At 43.9% G+C, this 27,141-nt stretch overlaps 1 long non-coding RNA gene across 1 annotated transcript; it reads right to left on the minus strand.

Moving 5' to 3' along the window:
• Positions 1–21,454: 21,454 nt before the first annotated feature.
• LOC309524441 lies at positions 21,455–26,904 on the minus strand. The gene is made up of 2 exons (XR_014215928.1): positions 26,825–26,904; positions 21,455–22,198 (listed from the first exon to the last, which is right to left on the minus strand). It is a non-coding gene; the product is annotated as an uncharacterized lncRNA (long non-coding RNA).
• Positions 26,905–27,141: the final 237 nt, after the last annotated feature.

Here is a 27,141-nt window from a genome sequence, read left to right on the forward strand (position 1 = left end):
TGCACTGACTGATCTTGATTTTAAAGAAAACTGTTGAAGCACATTGGAAGCATCCCAGGGCAAAACTAAAAAATAATAATGGTAAAAAATGTAATACTAGAAAATGTGTGGAAATGAAAGAAAGAAAGAAAACTAATGGTATTAATGAAAAAGGGGCTTGTGTATATAATTTCAAAAAAAAGTATTGGTGTTAATTTTGACTCACAGGCAGTTTTAATTTCACTGCGGGGTTCACGGGGCCTGGATATTGCATCCCTGGGTTAGGGGTACAGTGGCAGTCCCAGGGAGCAGCCTTCAATGGTTCAGGCCTCCTGCATGGATGCCATTACAGTGCTTCAAAGAAAAAAAAGAAAATTATAAGAAAATTATAAGAATTATAAGAATTAATAATAATAATAATAATAATAATAATAATACGTTTCCAGCCTAGAGGTCCCATGATGCACTTGTTTTTTCCTGGGGTGGTCTCTGGCACATGGTTCTCCCCCGGCCCCCAGCCTTCACTTTTCGCGCTAGCTGCCTGGGAGGTAGGCATGGGGTCAGGCCTGGGCAAGGCTGCACAATTCCTTGCTCCTACCTGTCTCCCTTGGTGGTAGTGGCAGCAGTGGCTGTGGCAGTGGCGACGGTAAGCTGGTGCTCAGCTGAGGCCCCCTCCATTTTGCCTTTTGTTTTCTGTTTGGCTCTGGAGACTTCTGGACCTTGGAGCTCCACTGGGCCTTCCCTAGGGTGCTCCTGGTCCTGGTGGGTTCGAGGCCGCTGGGGGCTCTGCGCATCCTCACTGGTTGTGGTGTTGGGCATCCCTGGTTCCCTCCCGATCACAGTGGTGGAGGTGGTGGCTGCGCAGGGACCAGCCAGGCAGCACAGTTGGTGCTGGCGGTCCTCAGGAGCTCAGCCATGGCGCTTGCCATCTTGCCTCGCTGGAAATCCCTCCTATTCATTTAATATTGAGATTTATGATTGCCCACCCTTCACCCTGAGGTCTCTGCATGTGTTCCGTAGCACAAACTAACATTCACAATGAAATCACAATGAAACGTAAGACAACCAGTAAAGACATAAAAGGAAGAGTTGAGGTTAGCTTTAGCAAGTGCTGGGGCAAATTCATGGGCTTGCCCCCCTCTTAGCTATGCCCATGGGTAAATTCCAGACAGTTGATGACATGTCAAGTTATAGTCAGGAGCTGGTTGTTCTGATTTCTTTTGTGTTCCCTTGAGCTGAATTAGGGTTGCCATTTGTTCAGGAAAACATGGACATGTCTTCTTTTGGGGGGCCAACAAGCCCATCCGGGGGGATTTTTCATTTTAAAGGAAATGTCTGGGTCGGGGAGGTGCTTTTTATTTGGGGGGGGGCATGTACAGGCTCAGGACGGTGCTGTGCCCCAGAAGCAGAAGTGCTGCAGCAGAGCAATCAGATAGGAGCTTGGGTCCTGCTTCCACTCAGGTTGGCAATGGTTCGGGCTCAGGCAGCTCAGGCACAGATGTAGGTGGCGCAGGTGACATGGGTGGCTTGGGCTGTTCTGCACGCCACTGCCAGCCTGAGCCAGAGAAAGAGGTGTGCTGGCACAGGTGCCTCTGCACACTCCAGCCACTGCTACCCTAGCCAGGAAAAGAGACGTATGGGCTGGCAGCAGCTCAGACTGCCCTCTTTTTGTTCTTCAAGATATGGCAACCCTAGCTGAATGTGAACATTACAACCTCGATCACATTACAGCACTTTGCCTAAAACTACAATAACTAATTATCTGACAATTGCTTGGTTTTGCTAATGATAGTAGTAGCATGTCTAAGTTTGGATAACAGATTGGATCTGACATTTCAGAGTAGCTGAGCTGGTGCCAAAACACATTGTTTCAATAATCTCTCCCATAATTAGATCTTTTCCAGACCGTTTCAGGCACATTTCCATGCCAGTTGTAGGCTAGTCATAATAATAATCAGATATGAGAGTGTTTGGATCACATTCCCGTGGTTGATTTCGCAATGTCATCTGGTGGGTAAACACACATCTGATGAGGTGGGCTCCCATTCAAAGAAGCTGGTGCCACTGTGAAGTTGTTAGGCATTGGGATGCTACAAGCAGCAGAGGAACACAGATGCCCATCTGGAATGTAGCTATGATTTTGTAAGGCAGGGATGGGGAAACCTCAAACCCAGAGACAAATTTGCCCCCAGACCTCTCTATCTGGTATTAGACACTTTCCTCCTCCTCCTCCTCCTCCTCCTCCTCCTCCTCCTCCTCCTCCTCCATACTTTGCCTCTTCCTAGAATGTTTCTGTCTGGCTGAAATGTGGTCTTCATATCTCTGATAATGCTTCTTCTTTGTCTGGATGGAGGACAGAGAGGGGTGACCAAGTACATGTAGAAAGCTAGTACAATTCCCAGAGTGCTTTAGCAGCCAAACTCTCCTCCCATAAAACTCTGGGAACTGTAGCTCCACAAGTGGAATAGGAGACTTCTAACAGCGGGACACGGGTGGCGCTGTGGGTTAAACCTCAGCGCCTAGGACTTGCCGATCGCATGGTCGGCAGTTTGAATCCCCACAGCAGGGTGTGCTCCCATTGCTCAGTCCCAGCGCCTGCCAACCTAGCAGTTCGAAAGCACGTCAAAGTGCAAGTAGATAAATAGGGACCTCTTACTAGCGGGAAGGTAAACGGCGTTTCCGTGTGCGGCCCTGGCTCGCCAGAGCAGCTTCGTCACGCTAGCCACGTGACCCGGAGGTGTCTGCGGACAGCGCTGGCTCCCGGCCTCTAGAGTGAGATGAGTGCACAACCCTAGAGTCTGTCAAGACTGGCTCGTACGGGCAGGGGTACCTTTACCTTTACTAACAGCTCTCTCTTTTTTTTTCTTCAAAAGATATTTATTAAAGTTTTTTGAAAATATAACAATGAAAAAATGAAAAAATGAAAAGAAACAAAATACAAAATACAACATAAAAACAGTTAAAAAACAAATAATTTTCCATACCGTATCTTCCTTACGCTTATTTCCCCAGACCTCCTCATACCTCCCTTCTTTGTATTCCACTTCAATTTGTTAGTTCAGCAAATCCTTACCATTAAGCTTTTACCCATTTATAAACCTTTTTTTCCTGTACCTCCTAAAGCATTACAGCTGGAAACCCCTTAGTTTCTATCCAACATCCTTCTAACATTCATTAATTTTACAATATTTCTGTAAATAGTCTTTAATTTTTTTCCAGTCTTCTTTCACCAACTCTTCTCCCTGGTCTCAGATTCTGCCAGTCATTTCTGCCAATTCCATGTAGTCGATCACCTTCATCTGCCATTCTTCCTACCTTTACTAACAGCTCTCAGTACCTGTGAACAAACTACAGTTCCCAAAATTGTTTCGGGGAAGCCATGTCCATTTGAAGTGATCTGATGCTACTTTAGATGTATAGGGCAGAAACTGTCTGTTTTGATTGTACTGTTTTTATGGGGAAGGGTGTTAATGATTCTGTTTTTCATGACAGGATTTTATTGCTTTTTGTGGTTGTTCTTTCTACCGTATATACCACTAAGACATTTTTAAACATATAGAAGGTTGGATCCAGTATAGGTCCTACTCAGCATGCTGGCCCATCAAAATAAATAGACAAGGCTAACTGAGATCTATTAATTTAAATGGGTCTACTCTGAGCACAGCTGAGTTGGAAAGAACCCTGAGTGATTTAGAAATGGAAGAAAGGAAGAAATATGAAGTTTATCTCCACTAAGGCAGATGGGTTGGTGGATGGGTTGGTCAAATGAATGAGCCGGAAATGCACACCAATTTTCTCTCCCCCCCCCCCGCCCTTGGGGAGAATTTACTGAAGAAAATCCTGAACACAGACAAAAGACGCCTGAGCACAAAAGATGGCATCCATTAAGACCATTGTGGCTCCCCAGCAACAGAACAGGCGGCAGAAATCCCTATTTTCATCCAGTTTTGTTCTACACACCGAAAGGCAAATGCTGTACATTGGCATTGAATAGTCTATTCTTCTTGTGCTTGGCAGGATGAAAGCTAGGGACAGTCTGGGGGGGGGGAGCCTGGGAGAGATTGCCCAGGCCTCCGAGGCAGGAAAAAAATGCAGGCGCACAGTACGGAGATTATTTTCCCCTCTCTGGTTTAGAGGATTGAAATGCTTTCCTGAAGGTAGGCTCATTTCAGGAAGAACAGAATGGGGTGGGGGTGGAATGTGAGGGAGAGGGGAGAACAGAAGGGGCACTTAGGTATTAAAAAAATTAATGGGTTTCCCCCCCTCAGCCATTAACGTTTTCGTTATCGGCAAAGAGCAGGAATCCATCCCACCCCTTCCCCCACCCCACCAAATCCCTCATCTTTGGTCTTTCACAATGAAACCCACCTCAACAAAGCTTACCCAGAGGAAGACATGAGACATGGAGAGATCATTATCTAAGGGATCCCAGTAACTATCAGCAGGATGGGCTGGGTGGGCTAGACGGTTTTTCAGCTCCAGCAGGAATATGGAGTCATGGCCAACCAACCCCATTTGAGAAAAGCAGTTTCTTTATTGAAGCATAATGTATATGCACAGCTTATGAATTTGGGGGGGGGGGACGAGACCAAAAACTCCAACCACAGTAGAATGGATTGTGAAACTTTTGAGATATAGAATGCAGCTGATTAAATTAATGGTTATAGTAATGGTTAGGAATAGTTAGGAGGGTAGGAAACAGAATAATTGTTCATAGAGAACTGGAGGATGTTTGTTTGCAAACTATGAACTACCAAAAAAATTACACCTTATAAGCTGTTAGATGTCCTTCTATATAATATATTTTTTTCTAATAAATGTTTGAAAGAAAAAAAGTAAGGCTGCAGTTTCTGTGATGCTGTGAGAGGATGTGGGGTGGGTGAGATGTAAAAGGAGGGGTGGGGGTTGGCAGGGGCTTAGTGTGTGCTGGGTTGGCAAGCAATGCAAGCAGGAGTGGCAGCCCTTAATTTTGTAATGCAATTATTTATTAATTATTTTGTTGTGGATTTATAAGCAACCAAGGTTATAAGCAGTCAAGGCCATTCATTTATTTATTTGGTTTACGGCCTGCTTGCCATGAATCATCCCAAAGTGCATTTGTATCCCAGTCTGAAACACAGAGGAGGGCACCCTTGAAATAAAAGCAAACTCTGACCACTCCATGCATTTGAAATATTCAGTGGCTCCCAAATTCTTAACGACTGAAGCATTCCCCCTTGGGGGGGACAGCTTTAGCTCAGTAGTAAAGCGTCTGCTTTTCATGCAGAAGGTCCCAGGTTCAATCCTGAATCTCTTCAGATAGAGCTGGAGAAGAGCCCTGCTTAAAACCTTAGAGAATGTGGTGGCAATCAGTGAAAACAGTCCTGAGCTAGATGTACAAGGCAATATGTACAAAAATATGTGCTTTAGGGGCCTTGCACTGGAAAGCATATGAAAATGTCTATTTAGGGGAAGAATGCATAGAAGCTGCATACAAGGTGTGTATTTTAGAGGAAATTGTACAATTTCGGTTTTCTCCAGCTAAGTTCTACTGAGATTAGACCTATTCAAGTCAATAGCTCTAAGTTACTCGTGTTCATAAATTTCAGTGGGTCTGTTCTGAGTTGGCCTGGCATTGGTTGCACCTCAACACATGGTATCCAAAGTTAGTCCATTAAAATTAATGGACAGGAGTAGCATGGCTCTATCAAATTCAATAGGTCTACACTGAGTAGAACTTAGTTGTGACTTTTTTATTTGCAAAAAAAAGGGGGGGATTGAATAGCCTAGTAATGTAGTATATGCAAATCTGAATTCCTGATCTGTTCATTCCTGCTCCGGAATGGCCCTCAAAACCTGGGAGTGATTCTAGAAGAGACTTCAAAGTGAACCTATCTGGCTTCTTTAGTCTCTGGCCTGCAGTTTCCAGGCAATGATGAGATTATGAGGGGAATGAAGCAATGTAGGGTGCCCGGAGAAAAGGCTTAACTCATCTTTCACTGACATGCAGCAGACTGGCCTCTAGGTCCCCCCCCCCTTTCCCCCTTCCTCCTCCCAAAACATCTCCATTCCCAAGGGAGGTGAAAAAAAGTTAAGCTCCTTGTCTGTCTGAAGCAATAAGTGTCAGTTCTCCAGCGCAAACTCCCACCTCCTGGTTGAGGTTCCTGTAGAATGACAAGCAGTTGAAAGGCAAGGGAGGGAGGCAGTGGGACAATAAGCCATTGAGCTAAGCAGAGGGAGGAAAAGTTCACTGCCACGGAGGCAGGTCAATTCCATAGCTTACAAAAGGTAATTAGAAAGGGGCCCTCAGCTATAATCTGTTTCTGTCACGTTCAGGCCCAAATGCGAAACAGTCCTAGGAAAAGAAAAACACTTGCTGGAAGAGCAATTTTACACACACACACCTCTCTCTCTCTCTCTCTCTCTCGCAGGGTCCGACTGTAAGGCCTTAGATTGTGCCCCCCCCAATCCATCAGAGATTTCAACACCATCAAGGTTGGCAAAATCTCCAGCACTGGAAAGCTCTTTCCTTCTTTATAATTGGTCTTTTGGGGTTCATAAATATTTGGGAATTTGTGGGGGAGGGGGATATAGTATGGCAGAGTTGGAAGGAATCCAAAGGGTCATCTAGTCCTTCCTTCCAACGGAGACTAGGGGGTGTTGATTCTGCTTGGTACTCATTTGTCAGTGGCTTCTCTACAGGGAAGCCCCCTTGCAAAGGAGCAACTTGAATCAGGCAGGATTGGTAACTTGGTGGAGTGGCTAATCCTGCATGTTTTCACCATGCAGGAAGGACAGGCAGTTGACTCCTACCTTCTCCTGGAGGTTGGGGTAGATCTTGGCCCTTTGATACCCACCTCTCCTTCACAGGATGGGGGGGGGGGTTGCTGCCAGGGCAACAGCCCCGGTACATTTTTTTTAGGGGACACTGCACATTTGGCTCCTCAATCCACCCTGCAAGCCCAACACTGCTTTGCGGTGGTGGGATCTGATCTGAACCATTTGCCAAGCCAATCATTCAGATCACATCCCAACCTTGCAAAGCAGCTTGGGGCTGGCAGGACAGCATGAGAAGGATGCAATTGCCTCCATTTGCCCTTCACTCCCAGTCTCACCCTTGATTGGCAAGGCTGGGATCGAAGGGTGCATGGCTGTTGCACCCTTCTCAAGCCACTCTGCCAACCCCAAGCTACTTTGTGAGACTGGGGTGATCCAAGGGCCGCTTTGGCCAACCTAGCTCCCCCGTGTGAGTGGGCAAATGGAGTAGCCCTACGCTCCAATGGGGGGGGTGTCACTCCAGTGGAATTGGCAGGGAGGGCTGGGCTCCATTCTTCACCCAAAGGGAAAACAATATGCAACCTGGTGATAACAGAATAACTGATGTAAGGAGGGAGCTGCAACCCAAGATAGGGAAAGGGAACACCTAACTTCATTAAATGAATTCAAATCTCCAGGGCCTGATGCGCTGTATCCAAGCGTACTAAAGTTACAAGAAAAAAGATTCCAGCTAAACATACGGAAAAGCTTTCTGACAGAAAGCTGTTTGACAGTGGAGCAGTTTTAAGCAGAGGTTGGATCTGTCATGGATGATTTAGCTGAGATTCCTGCATTGCAGGGGGGTGGACTACAGGTAGATGAACCTTGGATCTCTTCCAGCTACATGATTCTATGGTCTTCAGGAATTCTGATTGGCTGTACCTGACTTTTCCGATTCCTGAGTCCATGTGAATATGCCCAATTTGTCTCAGCCACATATGGTGCACAGCCCTAATCGGAAGCTGCCTAATGCTGAGCCAGACCTTTTGCCCATCTAGTTCAGTACTGTACACTGAATGACCACAGCCATCCTGGGTTTTAAAAAAGGGACATTCCCAGCCCTATCTGGAGGTTGCTAAGGATGGAACTTAGAAGCATTTGCATTCAAAGCAGAAGTTCCTTCTCTGTGCTATAGTCCTTCCCCAAACACAGACAGCTGCCTTGCACTGTCAGACCACTACTTCAGTATTGTCCACACTGACTGGCAACAGTTATCCAGGTAGGGATGGGAGGAATTGCTTTGCATAAATGTGCATATTAGGCACATACAAATGTGTGCATTTGGAGAAATTTGCAGTAAAATGATGGTGAATTTTCATGACAACTTCTTTATTTTATTTTTAAATGTGAACTGATATGGAGAATTTCAAATTGGAGGCGATAATGAGATAAAATAAAACTGACAGATTCTTCCATCCCTGCAACCCTAGGGGCAGGCAGAGATGTGGCAGTGAAGGAACACTCAGTAGTGCTCCTGCCCTCATTCTGAATGGGAAAAGATTTTCACTCCAATTTATGGATCCCATAAATGACCGCTGAAATTGGGAGAGGGGGCATTTCAAAGGGGGCGTTCCCCACCCCATTCCACCCAATATGTTCCTTCTTCCCATCTTGGGTCAGTCCTCCTGATAAGTCTTATAAAGGCCCACATTCTGCATTTACTCCATGAGTTTCAGGAAAGCTGCAGCCAAAGCTACAAAGGACTCTTTTTCATATTTGCAGATAAACTGGCAAAGGGATGTAACAGGGTGACTCCACTTCCCATACCAGCCAAGGAAATACTGATCACTTCTTAGCCAGTGAGTCAGCCAGACTCCTTACCTGGCGACCTGCCATGCCACTGGCTGCACTGCCGAACAGCCTGGAGTTATCCATACAGAGAAAAGAAATGAAGGGGAAACCTCCTTGAGCCCAAAGCACGAACTGGATTTCCACTCTCTGCTTGCCAAATGACAGAAGGAAAGGCTGTTGCCGCAGGACTTGGAGTAGAGACTCCCCCCCCCCCGGGCAGCTGTTCTGCATTAAGCAAGGTTGTTTTAAGTGGGCCCTGTGCTAAACCATGTTGTGGGGCCCTATCCTAAAGAAACTATATTTTCTCCTCCACTGGCATTCAGACACACAGACAAGACCACACAAATGCACAGATATTTATTTATTTATTTATTTATTTACGGCTATTAGCCCATAAAGTATGTACAAACATAAAAGCACAGAGGCATAAAGACCGATATATTCGGCACCAGAAGGTGAACACCACGATGCAGGGGTGGGTCATTGAGCAGAGCCAGAGAGAGCTCCAAGGGACGGATCCCAGAAAAAGGAAAACTGAAGACGAGATCCGACATGCACTCTTCTTCATAACTGTCTGATTAGTTTTTGATGTTGTTGTTGTTTTTGGTGGTTTTTGTGTGTGAGATAACCGCATTCAGGAATCTCGCCACCTGCAGAGTTACAGAAGGATCTGTATCCTGCAAAAGTAGTGCGGCATGTGACTCAACAGGCCTGCCAACCAAGCGCAGTAAAGCAGGACCCAGGAATTTAGAATGCACAGATATGAACTGATGCCACCCCATAACATTCATATGCTGGTTAAATATCCATTACTAAAACAGAAAGGAGTGCAAGGGAGATCTTCTGCATGCAAAGCAGATGCTCTACCGATGAGTTAAAGCCATTCCCAGGAGCTCCTTCTCAAGTAAAATGTTGTATAGACTTTGAGGGTTCTAAACATGCTGCACTAAGGTTTGGGAAGGCAGAAATATGCAGGGAGTTTTCATACAACTTGGATATTCTTGGAAGCATCTAAAGCCTTCTTAAATGTTCATTGCATTCCTTCTAACTGCATCAGCTGAAGCCTTTATTGAAAGTGTGTCTGACACATATCCTGCTCCTATTGATGTGCAGAATATTAATTGAGAGAGGAGGGGTTGTTTTGTGTAATCCAATGAATCAGTTAAGCCAAAGGACTGTGTATGATAATTACCAGCTACCCATTTAAATAACCTATTATGCAGGAGGAAACTTCTATTTGGAGCTAAATTCAAAGTCGTTTCATGGTAAAAAATTTCCAAGGGTATTAGAAGAAAGATGTGATGTGCTCATTTGCAAACCTTTCATGATCCAGTCTCATCTGTGATGACAAAAAGCCGCTTATTTTCACACATCAACAGAACAAGAAAGGCTGATCTTCATATTACAGAACGATTGCATTCTATAAAAGAGTTGAGTCAGCTTTCCTGGGCAATATTAATTAATATAGACCAAGTGCTCAGAATTTGGAATGGACTCTCTGAATTTTGCTTGAGAAATGTGTTTTTAATTCAATAAGATGCATACATTTAAAACAACAACAACAACAAATTTTCTTACATTTATATCACACTTTTATTCTGCCATGTAGACCCAGACATGCTGCTGGTACCCAAGTATTCACCCATCCAGGCACAGGCCAGACCCAGACCTGTTTAGCGTCAGTAGAATAATGCCCCCATGTGCCTTTAGACTGTGCCCTGGGAGTGATGAAGATACAATATGTAATGGAAGAAAAGCTCTCAGCTCAATTCAAAAATGAGGCTACTGCCATCAGAAAATATCTCAGTATTTTTCAAGTCCAAAATTCTGATGTTCTTGCAATCTGAAAGGCAGTGTCACTAGTGCAAAGATTGCAGCAAGGCCCAGAAGCTTCTTCCACCTGCCAAGCTCCTGAACTCTACAGCAGTGAAGCTGGAGGTCTCTCTGCAAAGCCTTTGTTTCTCCCTGACATCTTTAAGGCTGTTGTTACAGGGTTATTGTTAGTCCTACTCTGAGGACCCATTGAAAATAAAGGACATGACTAACAGGTCCATTGATTTCTTAATAAAACTTGGTTGAATACAAAGTCAAACAGACCTTAATTCTCACAACTTTGCTGAGCAGCAACATCTATTATTGGAGGTCCTTCAAGCTAAGCAAATACTGGGGCCTAATGTCACCATAGGCATAGATGATGCTGATGGTTTAAAGCAGAAGCATGTTGGTCACCTTTGTGGGCATTTTCACCTTTCAAGAACAGAGTAAACAGAAAGTGTCCTCTTAATGGAAGCTGCAGTCTGATCCTAGGGTTAACTCATGCAATTGGAATGTTTGTGAATATTCAGTTATTCAGTGTCAGAGGCTTCTGTGCTGCAAGTGCAATATAATGCAGACTTTACCCTTCACCTCAAATGCTGGCCCCAGTTTTTTGCCACGTGGAAGTACTAATACTTCACCCTCTCCCTGATATTTCATTTCATGCCTAGCAGGGTTGCTGTTCAGTACTATGGTGCTGAAACCATGGGTGCTGAAACCATTGCCCACAGAGAAGTAAGGAAAGGCTGGAGTGAGTAAGCCTATTGTTCAATTTTGAAGCCCAGTGTCTTCTATATCTCTTTATAAATGTATACCTCTTTCTGTCTGACATTATTATTATTATTATTATTATTATTATTATTATTATTAGCAATAATGTGATCCACATGCCAGACAGTTCTTCATATTTTCATATATTATTGAGGCAAATATGTAGATGAGACCATACTAAAATAATTTGTGTAGGGCAGGTGTAGCCCTTAAAAACACACACACAAAAACTGAAGCCAGTAATAAACCTGTCATGTCTTCCACATTTCCTGGTTGCATACCCAGCCCTGTCTACATGGAATGTTAAGGCAGCAGGTTTGCTTATTATGGCCACCCAGGCAGCCACACAAATTATTCAGGCACATATACAGATTGCAGTTGAAAGAGATGGGTTTCTCCTCCCCACACTCCTTCTATAAAGTGTGAAGGTGTGTGTATGTGTGCTGTTTACTATGACATCATTAAATGGTCTCATGGATTTAACAAAGTGAACTCTAATTTTCCTTCTTTAAATTCTCCCTCTTATTGGCATTGCTTCAAAAGGGACATCTGTAACAAGCGTTTCTGCAGAGAAAGCAAAGTGCTCTTTTTAAAAAGGAGGTTTACGCAATTGAAATGAAACATGTCTGGAGCATAATAATGGGCATTCCATTCATCCTCCAATGAAAGGCACTTAATTGCTTAATGCAGAAGCTTCCTGTAAGCTTCTGAGCTCTCTGGATTTGAGTCTGAAGAACTGCAGAATTGGCATCAGAGTTAGCTGCTCCTCTTCCAATGCTCAAATCCACCCCACCCCCACCCCACCCCCTTTTTAAACAGCCCCCTTGCCATATTCCCTCCAGTAAGAGTGCAGTCCACCATTGCCCCATTTCAGAAAGAATCCATAGTTCAATGGTGGAGCATCTTCTTTGCATGTAGAAAGTCAAGTTTAATCCTTGGCACTTCAACATAGGGGTTGGAAAAACCCATATCTGAAAGCCTGCTAAATAGCTGGCAGTCATTGTAGATGGAGCAGTGGTCTGACACTGCATAAAACAGTTTTTTATGTCCTCCTGGGGAAGGACCATAGCTTAGTGGTAGAGCAGAACGTCCCAGTTTCAATCCCCAGAATCTGCCAGTACAGCTGAGAGAGCCTTTTTCTGAAATGCAGGAGATGAACTTCCCGTAAATGTAGACTTTGCTGACTTCAACAGACCAATGATCTGATTTGGTGTAAGGCAGTTTCCTATGTCTTTTAGTGCTTCCCCCAAATCAATGATTAAACTTCACCATACAATTGCAAGTAGAAGTGTGCTTCAGATTATTATTGTCTGGATTTTTTTTACCAGTTCAGTGTTTCAGATAACCCAGGGAGCAAGCCTAACTTCTGTGGGTAGCAGTAGGACTTAATTGTACAGCAGAGACCTCATTACATCCAGAGCTCTGTAACTCTTGCTGATCAGGTAGAAAGCGGGTGGGTGAATATAGGAAAAGTCTGCATATTTGATATTTTAACTCCAGGCTGGTGCAGGAAATAAACCCAAAATAGGTCCCTTGGCACAACTTGCCAGTAGCTGGACTTGGTTATGAACCAGAAAATGCTTGTGCCTGGAGTGTCATGACTCCCCATCCTCAGGAGAAGAATCCATGGATTCAAAGGACATATTTGAAGGAGGTTTGCCCACTGAAACAGTATTTGACATCTCTAGATTCCAATATGGCTATGCTCTATTTCTACAGTTGGAGGCAGTGTGAATGTCAATTGCTGAAAATCACAGGTGGGGAGTGTGCTGTTGCTCCCAGACTGGGGGCTTTACAGAAGCATCTGGTTGGCCACTGCAAAAACATGCTGAACTACATGGGCTTTGGAATGATTTATGAGGCTCTTCTTAAGGTCTTGTGGTTTTGTTTTGTTGGAGGGCACATAATGGCATTATTTGAAAGAACAGCTTATGACCAATTCTTTACCATTCAAGTGGGTTCTCTCTTCTTTTCCTGTGGATTTAAGACATTTCATATGTCCATAGAGGTACAGTAGTTATTAGTGGTTACAATAATCAATTGCTTACTGGGGACCACACACCAAAGGTCTTTCCTGGCCACTTTTCTTGAGACCTTTCTTTCAGTGGAATTTTGTGGGCTGGGAAGGGAGGGAAAGAAGAAAGAAAGAAAGAAAGAAAGAAAGAAAGAAAGAAAGAAAGAAAGAAAGAAAGTCAGCATTTGTGGTCCTCTCTCCAACCCACCCACCCTCCTTACAACGTGATCAATAGTGGAATAGTAAGACCACCAAGAAGGCAGAAAGGCAACAAATGGATCTGTTTTGGATTTTATGAGTGTTACAACCTGCCAAGCTCTTCATTCCTATACCTTGACAAGCCTAGGCTCCTGCAGCCACAGAAACAAAGCAGCTGCAAAACAGTTGCATGATGGATAGTCTACTATGATGATGCTGAATTCAAAGGCAGCTGGAATATCTGAAAACTACAAATTCACAAGTGGGTCCTGCAACAAAATGTAGAAATGCAAAATTCAATTCAGTGTGGATTGCTCATGTCTAGCCACCCATGTCTTCTCCCAGGATACTCTGTTCCAGGGACAGAGACTCCTCAGAGGCAGGGCACAAGAGGTGGCCACCCAGCCTTTTCACCTGGTCCTTAGGACTCTCTTCAGGTACACACCCTCTTCCTAGCCACAGCCTTCACAAGCCTGCTGTGCATCATCCTTGGGCAGTTTTGCTTGGCTGGAATGTGTCATTGAACTCTGATCATGAGTCTTGAGTTCTTGGTTGTAGGATAAAGATGGATGTGTGAGTATATGTAGAAAGTACCCTGATTTACAAAGTCTAAGTCACCAATTGCTCCACCCACTTTTGTGTCTGGCCCCTGTCCACCACTGGCATGTGGCTCCTGGAAAATACCCAGAAGACACATGTGAAATGTGGGGCGCAAATTATTTAAATAAATCAGTCAATAAATATGAACAAATGCTCAATAAAGACTGAACATGGGCTCAGTTCCATGAATGCTCAATAAAAAGGTCATCTGGAGGAGCCCTGCTTGTAAAGATGGAGATGACCCTCCAACTGCTCTTGGATTACAACTTCCATCATCCCTGGCCAGTGGCCGCAGTGGCCGCAGTGTCTGGGGCTGAAGGGAGGTGCAGTCTGCGAGGTGAAAGGTTTTCCGTTTCTCATATACGGAGTAAGCAAAAGAAAAGAAAATTTAGGAAACATTAAGTGAGGTGGGGACCTTTCTTATTTTTTGTTTGTGTACAAAACAATGTGTTAAGATGCATCAGGTGTCACTTTTACCTCAAGCAAAGTGGCTGCCTATGGCATTATCTTTAACTCTCCAGCATGCACACGATCAGTGTCTAAGCCTCAAAAGCTGACAGAGTGTCTGCTGGTTGAGAAATAATGGCTCTGCTTCTTCCTTTTATGAGCTCTGATTTTACTGGTGCCAACACACATCTGGACCAAAAGTGCACCTGGACAAAATGGGCACGGGACCAGGAACGTTAGCAGAAGTCAACAGATTTACAACAGATGAGCGAGTTGCTTTCAGCGTGCATATGCTAGAGAGGATGCTCTATGTTTCTCATTCTCTGTCTCTTCAGTCTACTGGAATAACATTTACAGAAACAATAGTGCTTGTGATAGACCTTTACTGACTTTTCCAACAATGATATCCCAGCATGTTGCAAGACTGGAAGAAGGTATGACCAAACGTGCATGGTTTTCTTAATGTTGAAATGGGAGAGCTATTCATGAAATGTCGTTGTGGTGTGTACGAGTGGTACCATAGTCACGTAGGGGAGATATTTGTGCAGTGATGTTGCAAGCACTGGCTGATAGGTACCTAAAATGCTTTTGCATCCCACCCACTAACCTTCCAATAACACTTGAGAGAGCTTCCAATGCAATTAAAACACAGGTATAGTGTGGTACTTCAATAGTGTGTATGTGTGCTGAATGTAGATTTCTATCATTGTAAAGGTCTGACCTGATTCTCAGTTATGTCCTTACACTTTTGAACTCAGCCTGACTCTGAATGTCCCATCTAATACACAGCTCCCCACACCCCCAGCCTACCTTCCTGATACAGGAGAGGGCTATCAAACGCTACCAGCCATGATGACTATGCTCTGCCTCCACAGCTGGAGTCAGCAAAGCTTCTGAATAGCAGTTGCTGGAAATCACAGCAGGGAGTTCTCTTGTGTTCAAATCCTGCTTGCGGGTTTCTCACTATTGTGAGAACAGGAGATAGGCTATTGGCCTGATCCATCAGGCTCTTATTATATAACTATGTTGTTAGGGGGAAAGAGGGTAAGAAGTTATGGATAGGGCTCACTCCCACACAGAAGAATGCACACATCCAGGTTTGGGATAGGAATGAGCAGATCTGTCAATCTTGGTTTTCCATCTTTCCATTCATTAGTCCTCTACAGTTACACATCAGTCTGTGAATGCTTTAAAACAAAAAGTCTTCATGAAAATTCATCAGCATTTTAGTGCAAATTTCTCCTAATTACACATTTTTGTGTGTGGCATTTTGCCTTGTTTAGAGTTTTTCTCCCAAGCAGTTTCTCCTAATGCAATGCATTTGTGCATGCTCTTTTCAGTAACAAATGCATTTTATGTACAGTGGTACCTCAGGTTAAGTACTTAATTTGTTCCGTAGGTCCGTACTTAAACTGAAACTGTTCTTAACCTGAAGCACCACTTTAGCTAATGGGGCCTCCTGCTGCTGCTGCGCCGCCAGAGCACAATTTCTGTTCTCATCCTGAAGCAAAGTTCTTAACCTGAAGCACTATTTCTGGGTTAGCAGAGTCTGTAACCTGAAGCATATGTAACCTGAAGCGTATGTAATCCGAGGTACCACTGTACACTTTTCACATCTGTTCTTAGGCTAGAGAACTGCACTGAAAATGTGGAGTTGCAATGAATGGTTGCATTTTGTTTCTCGTATCATTTCAGGAAAGTGCCAGTTAGATAGATCCACCTTTGAATGCAAAATTAACCAAATCTATCCTTCATCCCTAGTTCAGGAGGGCTTCCTGCTTTATACCTCTTTTCTTTTTCTTCCAGTTAATTCATTGATTTGTTTGATCCCCTTCCCTGAGATGGCTGTGTGTGTGCGCGCACGCACGCACGTGCGCACATGCATGCATGCTCTGGAATGGTGGAGCAGGACTAACAGAAGTGGGGAATCTATCACCCTTCACCCACTTGGGCTTTTTCATAATTCCTGCCAAATGCTTAGATACCATCTAACACAGTGTTTTTCAACCAGTGTGCCATGGCTCCCTGGGGTGCCTTGTGTGCCGGAAGCAACACTGGCCTCTGCCCGTCTTTCTTTCCTTGCGTCCTCCTCTGATGCCCTCTCCCATCTCTGCCTCCCCAAAACTTGTGCAGCTGTTTGTTGCAGCAGCCCTGGCTGCAAGCTCTGCAGGCGAGTGGTGCCTCTGGGGCTGGCCAGGGGGTGCTGGTTGCCAGGAGCTGAGGCAGCCGGCATAAGCAAGCAAGTGGGCGAGGGAGCCCAGCAAGCCAGTTCACCAGCCCTTGCTGTTAGGAATGGACAGACAAGTGGGAGGCCGGACAGGCAGGCACTGTGCTGACCTTTTTTGTGCTTGCTGTGTGCAAGGCCCACCTGGAAGCTGAGTGCCCAGTGCTGAAGGGGAGCCTTTCCACCATGCAGACCCGGCAGTGCCCACTGATACTACTGCTGCCTCCCAAGGTAAGGTGCAGGCCTCACATTCACCTTCGGCCAGTCTCTGTTGGGTCACTAAGGCTGGGGCATCCTCTCCCCAGGCCCTTGTGGGGCAGTGTGAGGAGGCACCTCTCTTTAGGGTGGGAGGGGGCAGCTCAGAGACCAGGGGCAGCAGCAGCAGCTGCCCAGAGGACTCCCAAGCAGAGGGGAGAGGAGAGGAGGTTGAGGGAACACTCCACAAGGGAGGGTGTTATGAACTAAGCTTGGATCCTAGAACAATAGGCAAGCAGGATCCTAGAATGCAACAACTGATTGGCTTGCAGGAGAAAACAAATCAGGCTCCAGGAGGGAAGCAGAATCAGCCAATCAGATGGAACTCATTGTGTAAATAATGTATATAAAAGCCTGAGCTTGGGGGGGCAATTAAATCACTGTTTTACAAGCTGCAATAAAGAGCATGAAATCACTACAGGACTCCAAGTATATTTCAGAGATGTTTGGAAAAGAATGAGAGGCTGCCAGCTCTGCAGGCAAAGAGTGACACAACTGGGCTCCTGAGCCCCAGAGGGGTGCCACAGAAAGAATATAGTTGGTTAAGGGAGCCGTGGACTCAAAAAGGTTGAAAACCTCTGATCTAAGATATTTCCATGTTGTTTGACAGGGATGGGTGAAAAACCCACATTACATTTAATGGCTTATAGAACCCTGTTTAAAGGTGAAAAACCAATACTCAGACTAAACAAAAGTCATGCCTCCTGCATCCACCAGTGTTCTGGACACAGAGGCTGCAGGGGCAGCAGATGAGGAACTGAGTCTAGGTCAGAACTTAGAGCTGCTTTCAAAAGATAGAGAAACCATTGCACTTGAGGTGGTTGAACAATAACATCCCAGAACACCAGAGTCTATAAGACCAGAGTCTGAGAACCAAATGCCTCCCACTGTACAATGACAGTCCAGAGGGTTGGCCCTTCAAGGCTCTGTTCTCACAAGTGGGTAAAGCAAAATCAACCTCAGTCAGCTCCCAGCTTTGGTCAGAACAAGTTAATCACTCAGAGCTGGCCATGTATAATGTCTTGCTCCCAGCTTTTGCCTCCTCCTCTCTGCTGCCAGGTCAGGCCTGACCCGGGGGCAGAGCTGTGGCCAGGCATAAGCGCCACAGCCAAGGCACAACTCCTTCTTACACGGAGCCAGGCTCCGATGAAGAGGACTGCTGTGACGGCACCTGTTTGTTCCCCCTCACAAAATTGTGCCAAGGGCATGGACCCCCCCCCCACACACACAAACACAATATGCCACTGCAGAATAATTCAGCCTCTAAACTGGGTCTGAAATGGATTGATTCTCCTAAACTAGGAATGGAGAACTGTGACCCTCCAGGTATTGTTGGCTCCAGGCAGCATAGACAATGGTTTAGGATGATGGGAGTCCCAACAGCCCCTAGAGGTTCTCCGTTTCTGCTTTAGGTACATGATATCCTAATGAACTTGACTGCTTCCTCCCGGCCGGAAGAACCAGCATTTATTTTAGTATCTGTAACGAAAAGCACTGAGGCTTTCAGATCAGATCATTATCAACAGCAGTTAGGAAGGGAGGAGAAGTTAACTTTGCACTGAACACAAATGGAAGGAAGGAACACAGTGACTCTCTCATTTTCCTATAGCATACTGAGGGGTTTCTGAAGTTTTCCATTTCATCTAGTACTGACCAGCAGTGAGGAGGGCAAACACATTTTCCCCCACCCCACCCCGCCAAAAGGCCTGTTAAGTTAAATAATTCATTTCCTTCTCATTCTGCAATCTCCCCAACTCTGGTTGATGTTAAAGCTGAGCAATAAAGGACTGTCTTTTAATGGAGGGAAGTGACTGCCCATTATTCCTGCTCTTTTAACAGAAGATATTTTGGCTGCTCATGTTCCCACCAGATGGCCATCACTGCTGTTCCTGGAAGTGATACAATTGTACTGATGCAAGTAAAGGGAGTCTTATCTTCCACAGGTACAGAAAAAAAAGGCATCTGTGCTAGTGTTTCAAGGCCCCATCGGCTGGTGTCTGTGTCATTATGTCACTGCACAAATTACAGATACCATTTTGTGTCATCACCTAGCGCCATTGAAATATGACAGAAGGGCATGTGTGCTGTCTGAGAATGCAAGAATCTTAGAAAGAATAAAATTTACAGCTTGCAATGCTTTGAAAGAGAATATGATGAAAATGATGTATAGATGGTATATTACACCTGTGAAATTAGCTAAAATGTATAAGACAAGTAATAAATGTTGGAAATGTAAAGAAAAAGAAGGAACATTTTATCATATGTGGTGGGAATGTAAGAAAGTAAAAAACTTCTGGGAAAAGATATATGAGATGAAAAAGATGTTGAAATATACATTTTTTTAAAAACCAGAAGCATTTTTTACTTGATATTATAGGTGAGGATATTAATAGGCAAGATGTTAAATTGTTTTTATATGCAACAAAAGTGACAAGAGTATTGTTAGCCCAGAAATGGAAGCAAGAAGAAATTCCAGCGAAAGAAGAATGGCAGACAAAATTAATGGACTACGCAGAATTAGATAAAATGACAGGAAGGATTCGAAACCTGCGGGACCAGAGATTCACAGAAGATTGGAAGAAATATACGAATTATTTGAAGAGCAACTGTAATCAACAAATTATGCTAGTAGGATTACAAGAAGTTTTGTAAGGAAAGATATATGAAATATTGCAAAGTATAGGAAGAATAGAGATATTAGTTATGAGATTTAAATGTAATAGTGGAAGTAAGAAATGTATATGAAGTGGCAATATTGGAAAATTTCCAGAAGTGATTGATGGAAGTAAAAAAAAATGGTAGAAGATATGAAAGTATGTTTAATTATTGTTGAAAATGGTATGTTGAAAATTAATTAAAAATTATATTAAAAGAGAGAGAGAGAGAGAATGCAAGAATATGGGGGGTCAGTGTTCATTTTGCACAAGGCTATCCTAGCACTACTTTTGCCTCTGGCCCTACCCACCACTGACACGGGCCCTGGGAAGGTTGCTCAGAAGGAATGTGGCCTTCAGGCTGCAAAAAGTTCCACACTGCTGCTTTTGTTGCTACCTTAATAGCTCTCATTCCAGTGATACAGTAATTCTCAGGCACCCATCCAACTCTGCTTATCTACCTTCTGCTGCTATTCTTGGATGTTCATATGCAGTTCTCAGCTAAAGTAATATACAGTGGTACCTCGGGTTAAGTACTTAATTTGTTCCGGAGGTCCGTTCTTAACCTGAAACTGTTCTTAACCTGAAGCACCACTTTAGCTAATGGGGCCTCCTGCTGCTGCCACGCCGCCAGAGCACGATTTCTGTTCTCATCCTGAAGCAAAGATCTTAACCTGAGGTACTATTTCTGGGTTAGCGGAGTTGTAACCTGAAGCGTATGTAACCTGAGGTATCACTGTATGTTATAAGGCAATTTAACAACGTGTTTTTTGAGAAGACATGCTTAGGGATCTGCATTTTTGAAGGAAAATATGTTTTAAAAATATTTATAAATATGCATTTGCATTCATTCTTGAAAAGGTTCAAGCAAACAAATGAGTAAGAGGGGCAGAAAGGACTTATGGGTGAAGAAACGTGCAAGGGCTATTGACCAGTAATAAAGATCTATCCATTCCTTATACCCTCACAAAAACTGTATGATCCGTGATTGGCTGGGCTGGCTCAAGGAGACATGAACAGGGGTGAGGCCACTGACGTAGGGTGATCAAAACCTTCACAATGTGATCAAAGCAGCTTATGGACAATAAAACACAGACTTGTCAAATTGGAAGGGACCTCAAGAGTAATCTAGTCCAAAACCCTGCAATGCAGGAATCTCAGCTAAAGCATCAATGACAGATGGCCATCCAACCTCTGCTTAAAAACCTCTAAGGAAGTAGGTTAACTAGAAACAAGTCCATTTATCCTATGAGTTTGTCTTGGAACTGGAAATGCCCCAGACCCACTGTTAAACACATCCAAGGTCTTTTGCTGATTTACACAAGCTGCTGTTCATTTTATTCTTAGTGATTTTACATAAGCCACCTTTAGCACAGAAAAAATGGAAAGGAGGATGACAAAATTTTAAAGAAATAAATTCATGTAAAACAGAAATTAAAGTTCAAATGGGTATATTTTAAATCTTCGTGAAATCTGGCTGATTGGGATTTGAAAAACAGAATTTGAAATGGAATGAATAACAATGCCATGAACCTTTTGTTTGTTCTTAAGTTCCTTAATTGGTACAGTGAATTTATCCTCTGGTGCTTTCCAGTGCCCGCTTCTCCAAACCAGATGATCTGGCCAAGACAACTCTGAACTCTGGAGAAGATTGAGCAAAATAATATGTTTCCCAGAGAATATGTCAACGTTGAGACGCCACCATAGAAGCTGGTTGGACCCTTTCCAGATTCTTTATTCTACCATTTCAGCCTCTAATCAGAACCAGTCAAGGAGAACCTGGCTTCACAGTTCTGCCTCAAATCCCTGGCTTGTGCAAAAATAAAATCCCTTCCTCTTCCCGCTCCCTCCCCCCCCCAAAAAAGGAGCAAGCAATTTATTCAGAAGAAAGCAAGCTTTTGGCAGAGAAAATAAACTTCTCCCAGTGAATCAAAGGGATTTTCATCAGATCCCATAGGGTGCATTCACACAAAGCCCTCACGCCATCTCTGAAAGAGGAGACATTACACACACTCCACAAGAAAGCCACAAGCCTCAGGGCTCCTATATCTCTTCAGCTAATTATCATGCTTTCATCCAGGCTGCGGTGTGTGTGTGTGCATATGCAAAGCCAAGCTCCATAAAAGTAGAATTGGATTGTCTTGTAGGTTCTATTTGGCCATTTTGTTTGCCCTTGAAGTTTGAATAGTGTGCACTCTGGCTCCACTGGTCAGGGAACCCCAAGAATCACTGGGAACATAGGAAAGCATCTTAGGAAAGGGCTGTGGATCAGTGGCACAGCATCTGCTTCCATGCAGAAGGTCCAGCTTTCATTTTTAATCATCTCCATGTATGGCTGGGAGAGAGTCCCTGCCTGTAACCCTGGAGAGGCACTACCAATCAGTGCAGACAGTAGTGAGCTACATGGACCACAGGTATAAGGCAGCTTCCTTTGTTCCATATTGAGACAGACTATTGATCACTAGCAGCAGCTTTCCAGAGTTTCAGGCAGGAGGCATTGCCAGATCCACTTGAACACGATGGCTAGGTTGCTTGTGGTGGTAAACTCAGGTTCACACTCCAACAAGAAAATATCAGGTAGTTCCTGCTGTGAAAGGACTGGTGGTCTTTAAGTAGGTAGAATTGGTTCAAAAGATGGAAAATACTATGTTAAAGCTAAAATGAAAAGAAAGAAAGAGGTAAATTGACTAAGTAAATTTTATGTGAAAATAGTTTTGGAAAACTGCTGCAATGGATTATATGGAAACTCAGCTAGGGGGATTTGAGGAAGTCATTTAACAATGTTAACAAAAAATGGAATTATTATAGTTAGGATAAATGTTTGTTTTTGTTTTTTGATGTTTTCTGTTTGATATAAAATTGGAAAATCAATAAAAAAAAATTGAGGGGGAAAAACTGGTTCAAAAGATGAACCAGTGTGTCTAACTCAACACAAGGTAGCTCTTTATAACCATAGAATCCCCCTTGCCATCTGCACAAACATTGGAATATAATTTATTTCCATAAGAAAACACCACTTCTTATCTTATCTTCTTATCTTTCACTTTGGGCTTTGAATGCTCATAAATTTGTTTAAAAATGTTCATGTTACTGAATGGCTTTGGGACTGAAATGAATAGTGATGTAATTGGGGATGTTTTACTACTTTGCCTGAGCAGTGCAAACACACACACACACCCCACTTGCATTGGAGTTGCATCCTGCATTGCAGTTCCTGCCCTGGACAGGTTGGATTAGAGAACCTTCAAGGTCCCTATGACTGTTAGACAGAAGGCTCAGCCACGCTTCCATTTGGTCTGCGACTTCTAGGCATGAGTCCCTGCTAAATCAAAGCAAACATCAGTTGGGTTTTCTGCAGATTGACATTTGTTCTGATTCAGCAGTAAACAGTGGGTTTTGCTGGGGAAAGCAGTGGGACAAAATAAAAATCTCTCAGGCCCATGCCTAGAAGTCACAGACCAAATGGAAGAAATTGCAGGAGAAGTGCGGATGACCCCAGAGAGCACAGCACAGCACCAAACAACTATATTACAGACACATCCCCCCACTCCACACAAACACACTTCTATGCATGCTTTCTTTTGGTTAATAAGAAGTCCTTCATCTGTTAATTAACATGCACAAATTACGGTAATAGCTACTAGTCTCACTACAGGGACACAGGTGGTGCTATGGCCTAAACCACTGAGCCTAGGGCTTGCCGATCGGAAGGTCGGCAGTTTGAATCCCTGCCACGGGGTGAGCTCCTATTGCTCAGTTCCAGCTCCTGCCAACCTAGCAGTTTGAAAGCACACCCCAAAGTGCAAGTGGATTAATAGGTACCGCTCCACCGGGACGGCAAACGGTGTTTCCGTGCACTGCTCTAGTTTCGCCAGAAGTGGCTTAGTCATGCTGGCCACATGACCTGGAAAAATTGTCTGTGGACAAATGTCGGCTCCCTCAGCCAGTAAAGCGAGATGAACGCTGCAATCCCAGAGTCGTCCGCTACTGGACTTAACGGTCAGGGGTCCCTTTACCTTTTTTCTTTTTTTAGTCTCACTACACTGTAAAGCGCATTAAGTATGCCAGATTTCTCTCACAGATAGTTATTTCACAGGCACACAAAATATAACCATCTGATAAGTGTGCAATGGATCTCTTCAAATACATAATAATAGACATACTAAGACTGGCATGTCACAATTGCATAGGCATACCAAGAAAGTGTCAGGAGAATGTTCACTTGGCCATAACTCACTTGGCTCTGTGCCCAAGATTGGCAGCAGGGTAGGATTGGTGTGATTCCTTGTGTTGTCAGTTAGGAGCAGAACAAGGGGTAGAAGCCAAGTGTCTTGCTATGTGTGAGGAAACCATTTATAGTAGGGGTGGCCAACTCCCAAGAGACTGTGATCAACTCACAAAACTGAAAACTGGCAATGATCTACCCCTTTTGGGGGAGTTCAAGTCTAAGCTGTTGCCCATTTTTAGGGAGAAAGGGGAACAGACACTTGCCAACAGATCGTTGGGGGAAATGAACAGCCTCACTGAGTAAGCTCTGTCTTCCGTTCTGCAAAATGTGCAAGAATGGAGGGCGGGGCGAGGGGGCGGGCTGGATTCTATTTTACCAATGCTAAGGAAAGGGACCCAGAGATTGACTGCGATTGACCAAAACATCCCGGGCATCTACCAGTAGATCGTGATCAACCTGTTGTATATCCCTGATTTATAGCATAGCATGGGCAGCAGGAGGGGGTGGCTTTAGGGACAGTTCCATATAATTCTGATATTTTGTGGGAACTTACAGGTTCCTTTTTTATATAATTTTATTTATGCATTTTAAAAACATATATACATCATAGAATGTTCATCATTACCTCTCACCCTCAGACTTCCCAGTCCATCTCTCCATGACATTCTAGGTAATCTTTTGTCAGCTGCATATTCTATTATTCCACCCATTTTCATCTCAAATATTCCTTTATTTAATGTTTGCTGCTCATATGTTCATTCCTACTTGTAGGTTAAGTTGACTATTACTGTATGCCATTTTCAGCAGTTTGCTGGGTGTCAAGTACCACCGGTACAGCATATTTTGTAAATTTTCCTTAATAAGGTAGCAGGCAGAGAAATTCAGTTCCCCCCACAGTTTGTCCCACACTGACATTTCTATATTATAACCTATATCTATAGCCCATTTAATCATTGTCGCCTTCACCACTTCCTCTTTAGTCTCACACTCGTATAACAGTTTATAAATATTAGAAATTAGTTTATCATCCTTTTTTCAAATTCTGAACACATTTCCCCAAATCCCTTTTCTTTATCTCTTTTAAATAACTTGTTCACCTGGAAGTACTGAAACCAATCTATAGTATAATCTGATACCTCTTCTCTTTTTTTCAGATAAACCCTTCCCTCTCTAAACTCTGTAAAATCACTGTAAGCAGCCCATCGGTTTTCCATATTCAACCTTGGGTTTTTTCTCTCTGAGTTCTTTATGTCTCTGCCAGATAGCGCATATGCTTCTTCTAATAGCATGTTTGAAATCCTTTATGTACCCTTGCTTTGTCATAATGCAAATAGGCATGCCATCCAAAGCATAGTATCTAAAATATTGGTATCTCTTAGCTCCATCCATTCTTTCATCCATCAAAGGCATGCTGCCTCATAGTAAAGTCTAAAATCAGGTAGGGCAAATCCCCCTCTTTCTCTTGCGTCTGTCAAGTTTTTGTATTTTATGCAGGATTTCCCCCCATAAAATGAAGTTTGTCACATCTTTTCCCCACTGTTTAAAACAGTTTGGGCTATTTATTGTCAGGTGGGATGTGCAAGGGTGAACATCACCCTCCCTCACACAGCAGCCCCTCAAGTCAGGCTTGACCTGGAGATGGAGCAGCCACAGCTGGGTGTCTTGCACACTGCAGCCGCTCTCTACTGCAGCGGAGCTTCATGCGGTGCAGCCCAGTTGAGGAGAGCGGTGGCAGCTCTCTGCTGCCAACTCTCCACTCTGAGTAAGGTGCCTTGGCCAGAGCCAGGAGCTGATAGGAGCCTGTTGGTGGGGATCCCTGGTCTTGCTCCTCCAGAAAATGTGCTTGGTGGATGGCAGGCTGAGTGGGTCTGGCCAGGTTGGGAGGGAATAATGTGTGTGATGTCATGCACTAACCTTTCCTCGATCATTTTGGTGGCCCATTTATGAATCTTTTCCAACTCCACAATATCATTTACAAAGTTGAGATGACCAGAACTGCACACTGTATTCAAAGAGTAGCCTCAGCACAGATTTGCACAAATCAGTCATGGACACTCTTGGCTAAATCAGAATCTATGACTAAGAGCTACATGCTAGATTAATTTAATATTCCAAGCCCTTTTTGGGGTCTTGGTTTCCCTCAGCAAGCCTCTCCTGATTACTTCTTTTGAAGGGAAGTTCACTGTCATGGTGCCGCTGGTTTGCAGCTTCTGCCCAATAAAATGTGGGTTGTGGGACCCATATCCTGTTCCATGGAAAACATTAGAAGACATGGAATTATGGTTTATAAGTGAATGCCAACTAGGAAAAAGGGGTTCTGATGCTCTTGGTAACTAACAAATGCCTTGAGCTGTGGCCACTGGCTTAGAATTGCATTCTTTGCTCCTCCTTTCCTAATATAAAATATATAAAATATGTAATCCTTTCAGTGAACGTAAAAAGGGTCCTGCTGGATCAGGCCAAATGCTCATCTAGGGCAGCATCCTGTTCTCATAGTGGCCAACCTGATGCCCCAATGCAAAGCTTTTTTTTTTTTTAAAAAAAAAAGATTAGATTAATTTGTTGAGTATAATGGCTACTAGCCAGGATGCATATATTTTACCTCCACTGTGGGAGGCGACAGGTCTCTAAATGCCAGTTGCCGGGTTTCGTAAGTGGAGAGGGAGCTGTAGCACTCAAGTCCTGCTTGCAGGCTTCATGGGAGCATCTGGTTGGCCACTTTGAGAACAGAATGCTGGGCAAGATGGACACTTTAAAAACATAAATAAAAAGAAGCTAAGAATGCTACCTTCCATGGAGACAATATTGGAGAAAGTGAATTGCAGTCTGGAGAAGGCAAGCTGAGAGGAAGAAGTAGGAAATAAAACCATAAGGTTCCTGCCTTTGAAACCTATCACAGCATCCACTTGCATGTATGTTATTGTCTCTCAAGTTGTCCAAAAATTTCATCCATTCCCCAGCTATAAATCCTTAACTTCCCAGCTGGCTTCTCTGTCTGCTTCATGGGACAATGAAGCAGAACAGGTGAACATCTAGATGGCACAATTTCCTACCTGCCATGTTGACAGGAATGCTGACACAAAAACCACAATTATCTAATCTGAGAGCACACCTTGCACTGCTTACTGAACGACATTCGGTAAGAAGTGGGAAACGGAATAGCGATGATGCAAAGTTGTTTGTTGCTGTCTCTACAGTAACCCTGCAGCATGTGAGGAAGGGGCTACGAGAATATTAGAATCAGAATCAGATGATGTCATCATGGAAGGTGGAAGAGCAGCCCAGGGGTGAGAAAACCTTCCTGGTTGACCATTCATCTTCACAAATGCTCCCTACTAATTTTTAAACATAGTCACCTGAATTTTCCTTT

This window comes from Podarcis vaucheri, assembly GCF_965113315.1.
Source record: "Podarcis vaucheri genome assembly, chromosome: Z".
Classification (NCBI taxonomy): domain Eukaryota; kingdom Metazoa; phylum Chordata; class Lepidosauria; order Squamata; family Lacertidae; genus Podarcis; species Podarcis vaucheri.